This window comes from Photinus pyralis, unplaced genomic scaffold (assembly GCF_008802855.1).
Source record: "Photinus pyralis isolate 1611_PpyrPB1 unplaced genomic scaffold, Ppyr1.3 Ppyr1.4_LG8, whole genome shotgun sequence".
Classification (NCBI taxonomy): Eukaryota; Metazoa; Arthropoda; class Insecta; order Coleoptera; family Lampyridae; genus Photinus; species Photinus pyralis.
This window is the reverse complement of record NW_022170819.1, coordinates 529,730-536,640: the sequence shown is the minus strand read 5'-3', so window position 1 is coordinate 536,640 and position 6,911 is coordinate 529,730.

Below are 6,911 nucleotides of genomic sequence, written 5' to 3'. Positions count from 1 at the left end.
CGGCGAGATTATCGTATGAGAATTAGTGGAAGTCGGCTTGAAGATTGTACAGCGCCATCTGTTGAGCGAGTAACATCGGTCCAACATTATATCCAGCTGCAGCCCCTTAAACTTTGAAGGTTTTTAAAGAAAGAACCATCAGGGGTACTCCGTAATGAGCCACGTTGCGGACTCCAAAACCAACTGCACTGCAATCGACTTGAGTTGACTGTCTTCTACAGTTTGCTTGCAGGGATGGATTTATGCATAGAGCATAGACCAAACCCTAGAACAGCAAAGTATAAAGATCTTCGAAAGCATATTTTCGTGTATTGTGTTACATTTGTCAAACGTGTTATGCATATGCTTATTAAAGTTTGAGAGCTGGCTTTAAAAAAGCCTGTGGGTGGGAGTCCAAACGTTCGGAGCCTTGAAAAACGACATTTGAATATGATATTCCATGTACTACAAGAGTTACAACCTTCGCAAAAGGTGTAGGTTATATCGCAAAGACGCGAAGGTGGTGATTTGTATGCTGAGTGAAGGGGTTGCTTGTAGATCCTGTAAATATAATTAATCAAGAAAGCAAAGATACGAGAGTTACAACCCTCTCGATTGCTGTAGAGGTAATAAGAGTTTGCATTATAATTTCGCAAAGACCCGAGGGTAGACTGTGAAGATCTATATGAAGAGTGAGGGAGTAGCTTATAGATCCGTAAACATAACAAATCATAAAAGCAAAGATATTGCGTGTTCTACAAGAGTTACAATGGGTGTAGGATAAATAAGTAAGACTGGGTTTCCATGATAATGTCGCAAGACGCGAGGGTGGATATGCGGAGTTAGGGGGTTGCTTATAGATACTGTAAACTTAATCAATCAAGGAAGCAAAGATATTCCATGCATGACAGTGGCTACAACTCTTCCAATTGGTGTAGGGGAGAAAAGGGCAGAGTTCCCTTAATAATTCCGTAAAGTCACAACAGCAAAGACTGAGATCTGTATGCTCAGTAAGAGGGTTGCTTGTAGATCCTGATGTAAACATAATCAATTAAGGAGGCAAAGATATTCCATGAAATACAAGAGTTGCAACTCTCCCAATGCGTTTAAGCTTTGGAAGTAAGTCAGAGTTTCCGTAACAGTTTCGCAAAGACACCAGGGTGGAGTGAGGGGATTACATGTAGATCCTGTAAACATAATCAATCAAGTAAGCAAAGATATTCCATGTACTACAAGAGTTACAACCCTCCCAATTGGCGTAGGTGTAATAAGTCGGGCAGAGTTTCCTTAATCATTTTGTTAAGCCAAAACAGCACTGGGTGAGATCTGTATGCGTATTGAGAAGCAAAGATATTTTACTTACTACGAGGGGTACACCCTTGTCAATGGGGGTCAATACGTATGACAGATGTAACGGTAGCGCTTAGCGGTTTAAAATTTTTCGAATTCGTATGCCATGTACATATGTGAAGTATAGGAAAACTTACATATGTACCGCTTCATACGAAAGATGAACGCGAATTTAGGAATAATGATCAGTAAGCGATAGAACAAGCGGATTTAGAAAAAGGCGGAATGTTGCCGCTAGCTGCGAGGTTGCATAGAATCGTTTGGAAGCAGGTGTAGGGGAATGAATTACGGACAGATTATTGAATCGTGGAAAATGTTGGTAGGTTTTTTTCTAGGGTGGAGTCGACTATTGTGGCACAGGTAAGTCCATATGAGTAGCGGTTGCCTACCCACTCATGCGCTAACTATATTGGTTTGATTTTTTTTAATGTTTTAGCTCCAAAGTGGGTAAGTAGTACAAATCAGATAAAGTCTTTGCACCTAAATTCAGTAAGAACATCCCTTTGTCGTGGAAGAAAGGGTTTAAGGTATTTGTTACACACAGATCTTGGATTTTGAACAGATAATAGGTAATAACTAGGGAATGCAATACCGGGATCGCGGGATCCCAAAATACCGGGATCCCGCACCATTTTTGCGGGATTAATTCCGCACATAAATGGAGCGGGATCCCGCGGGATTTGCGGGACTGAGGAATTTGTCGACCAAGGGGACGACCCTGTTTGCTTTGTTAATGAAACGCATAACGGAGAAATTATTTTTAAAATAATTGTTAAACTTTTTTCGTTAAAAATGTACTATGATTTTTGAGGTACTTTAGAAGTTTACCTTTTTATGCTTTACACTAAACTTTACAGGTGATTTTTTTTAGTTAGATTGAAGGTACTTTTTTGTTGAATATTGTGATAATTAGCGATTTATTTTAATACAGAAGTTAACCGCACAAAATTGCTTATTTGCCAATTTATTTAAAATTTTGCGGGATCCCGCAAATACCGGGATCCCGCGGGATTAACATCTAACGATCCCGCAAATACCGGGATTGAGATTTTGCTGCGGGATTGCATTCCCTAGTTATAGACTGGAAACCAATTTCGAAAGAAAATTCAAAGGGCTGTAACTTTTGAACTAGTAGCCCAATCTTGGGACTGTTTGAAATTATGGATTCTACAGGCCACATTCTATAAGAACATTTTTTTTCCGGGTCGATGTGAGACAATTTTTTTTTTTGGGGCTCAAAAAAAGGCAGTGTATAACCTTCCTTTTTTACAATAAAAACCAAAATTTCTCGGAAACACTTTTTCTTATTAATTTTGGGTGCGTAGAAATCAAAATCAATTCGTACTTTTTCGAACAGACTTTTTAATCAAAGTTTATAAGACTAGAAACCAAATTTCAGAAAAAAAAATTCAAAGGCTGTTATACTCTTGAACTAGTAGCCCAATCTTTGAACTGTTTGAAATTAATGGAATTCTACAAGCCACATTTCTATAGAAAATGTTTTTTGCGGGTCGATCTGAATATCATTTTTTTTTGGGGCCTCAAAAAAAGGCAGTGTATAACCCTTCCCCTTTTACCAAAAATCGACTACATACCAAAAAATTCTCGGGAAAAACACTTTTTTCTTATTAATTGGGTGCGTAGAATCAAATCATTCGTACTTTTTCGAACAGACTTTTTAATCAAAGTTATAGACCTAGAAACCAATTTCGAAAAAAAATTCACAGGGCAGTAACTCTTGACTAGTAAGCCCAATCTTGGAACTTGTTTGAAAATTAAGGATTTGACAGGGCCACAATTCATAAGAAATGTTTTTTCCAGGTCGGGTCTGAGATAATTTTTTTGAGGCCTCAAAAGAAGGCAGTGTGTAACCTTTCCTTTTTACCAAAAATCGACACACCAAAATTTCTCGTGGAAAACACTTTTTTCTATTAATTTGGGTGACGTAGAATCCAAATCAATTTCGTACTTTTTCGATCAGACTTCTTAATCAAAAGGTTTATAGACTAGAAACCAATTTCGAAAAATTCAAAAAAGGGCTGTAACTCTGAACTAGTAGTAAATCTTGGAACTGTTTGAAAAATTATGGATTCTACAGGCCAGAAAAAAAAAAAAAAAAAAAAAAAAAAAAAAAAAAAAAAAAAAAAAAAAACAATCTATAAGAATGTTTTTTCCGGGTCGATTCTGAGACAATTTTTTTTTCGGGGCCAAAAAAAGGCAGTGTATAACCTTCCTTTTTTAACCAGAAATATCGAACTCACCAAAATTTCTCGGAAAACACTTTTTCTTATTAATTTGGGTGCGTAAAGAATCCAAATCGAAATTCGTATTTTTCGAATCAGACTTCTTAATCAAAGTTATAGACTATGAAACCCAATTTTTCGAAAAAATTCAAAGGGCTTGTAACTCTTGAACTAAGTGAGCCCCAATCTTGGAAAACTGTTTGAAATTATGGAATTCTACAGGCCACATTCTATAGAGAAATTTCTTTTCGCGGTGCAGATCTAAACAAATTTTTTTTGGGCTCAAAAAAAAGCAGTGTATAACCTATCTTTTTTACAAAAAATCGACTACACCAAAGTATTCTTCGGGATATATAACATCTTTTCTTATTAATTATGGGCTGGTAGAATTCCAAATCAATTCTCGTATTTTTCGATCAAAACTTCTTAATCAAAAAGTTATTAGACTAAGAAACCAATTTCGAAAAAAAATTCCAAAGGCTGTAACTTCTTGAAATAGTTAGCCCAATCTTGAACTGTTTGAAATTATGGATTCTACATGCCACATTGCTAATATAAATATGTTTTTCCGGGTATCGATCTGATACCTAATTTTTTTTTCGGGCCTCCAAAAAAAGGCTATTTAACCTTTTCCCCAAATTTAACTTAAACTATAGCCAATTAACACTTAATAAATTCTAAGCCAATACAAAAAAGTTTCCGTAAGAATTTTTTCGGCTCTAGAACAAAGGAGTTATACACTTTTTACCAATCAATAAACATTCTTCTCGGATAACTTTTCATATTTTGGGTGCGTAGAATCGCAAAATCAAGTTGTACTTTTTCGATCAGACCTTCCTTAATCAAAAGTATAGACTAGAAACCAATTTTCGAAAAAATTCAAAGGGCTGTAACTTTTGAACTAGCAGCCCAATCTTGACGTTGGAAAATTATGGATTCTAACGGCCAACAATTCTATAAGAAAATTTTTTTCCTGGGTCGATCTGAGACAATTTTTTTTTTCGGGGACTCAAAAAAGGCAAAGTGTATAACCTTCCTTTTTTTACCAAAAAAATCGACTAACACCAAAATTTCTTGGGGAAAACACTTTTCCTTATTAATTTGGGTCGTAGAATCCATAATCAAATTCGTACTTTTTTCGATCAAGCTTCTTATAGCAAAAGTTATGGACTAGAAACCAAATTTCGAAAAAAAAATTCAAAGGGTGTAAACTCTTGAAACTAGTAGCCCAATCTTGAAACTGTTGGAAATTATGGATTCTACAGGCCTACAATTCTATTAGAAAATTTTTTTTCCGGGTCGATCTGAGACAAATTTTTTTTTCAGGGGCTCAAAAAAGGCAGTGTATACCTTCCTTTTTTTAACCCAAAAATCGACTAACACCAAAATTTCTTGGGAAAACACTTTTCTTTATTAATTTGGGTGCTAGAATCCAAATCAATGCGTAAACTTTTTCGAATCAGACTTCTCAAATCAAAAAAGTTATAGGTAGGGATGCAATACAGGGATCGCGGGATCCCAAAAATAACCGGATCCGCAGCATTTTTGCGGGATTAACAATTCCGCACATAATGGAGCGGATGGCGCCGGAATTTGCGGGAACTGAAGGAATTTGTCCCACTTTTTATGCTTTAACACTAAACAGGTGATTTTTTTTAGTTAGACCTGAAAGGTTAACTTTTTTGTTGAATATGGGATATATTAGCGAATTTATTTTTAATACAGAAAAGTTTATAACCGCAAAAATTGCTTATGCGGGATTCCCGAAAATACCGGGAATCCGCGGGATTAACATCTAACGATCCCGCAAATACCGGGGATTGAAGGTTTTTGCCTGCGGGATTGCATCCTAATAGGTAACTAAACGCCGAAAAGGAGTACCTGGATGAAAACCATCCGAAGTAACAGCTAGAAGGAACGTGCTGCTTTAAGGCCGTCGCTGGTTGGAGGTGACTGTATATTCCACCGTTCTTCTTGTGAAAAAAGGAAATTTTCTCGTTTCGTTGACATCGAAGGCTTCGATAGTCCCCTGCAATGAGTATAGCTCGAGCATTGCGTATTATAAAAAGAAAAGTATGGAAAAGTGCAATTTATTGCGGAACACCGTTATTTAATATACATATATAACATTTGGCGAAAAATGACAATTTGAAAATTTGCCCAAGAAAAATGCAACTCAGAGGTTCTTCTAGTTTTATCAACTTGGAATGAAAATCCTTCCAGGTCGTGTACGTGATTAGGGGTGCAATATACCACTGATATACTAGAAAAAACCGAAATTTGGCCATTATTGGTTTTTAATTTTTTATGATGTTATTTGAAACATGATACAAAATAATAAAATCAACTTTCTCATTGCCACTTTTTGCAACTGTGCAAGACACCGTTGAGAGATTTTCAGTACACGTTTTCGTTATTCAGAGCAAATCATGATCACTTAATTTTTTATACGGCCGTAAGAAAGTTACACACTGTATTCCATCAAGCATTTTTATTAAACGATTTCAATGATATATACAGCACGCTGTGGTTTTGATTCACATGATGGTGCACCCGCGCACACGTCTTAATTCGCTGCATAAATACAACCTATCGGACAAAATTTTTCCGTCCGAAATGGGATTTTCTCGAACGATTAAGGCATGTATACGCAGAAGCACCATGCTTTTTTAAACCAACAGAGTTGCCAACTCTTGGTTTTTCTGTGTGTGGTAAAAGTTTCACTTACAGCTACATTTTTTTGACTTAAAGCCTCTTTGGTCCAGTTTGCCCCAGCCTACTTTGCCTCTACTACCCATCCTCAATTGAGCGAATTTGGAGGCATTCAGTAGGAGACAAATACAAAATGACTTACCTTGTAGGGTAGAAATTGAGGAGGAACTGCACTACTTTATTTTTTGTGCAGAAATAAATATTTTCGCACGTTGAAAAGGCTCAGGAACAGAAGTGCACTGCATCTCCAACTCTTCTGGGAGTACTAAAAGATTGTTCTAATAAGTCGTAATTTACCCCTGAAGGCTGTAGATATGGAGAAATTCATCCATATGTAATCCAAAGCAATCTATCGAAAAAATCTTATCTCAGAACATTTAAGTTACTCGTTGACTGCACCCTGTAACTATATTAAGTTATGTATCAAAACCATGGCATGTTTGTTTTATAATTGTAAACTCCTGTAAGAGGCCAGGAAGCTCTGAAAGCATCCCGCCACAATATCCATCTGAGTCATAGTGTTGAGGAATAAAGCACGTTGAACTTTTTATTTTTCGTTTTTCCTGATTGACTGGCTATTGGTGCTTAGTTTTCTTCAGTATGTAATTTACCGAACACCGTCTCATG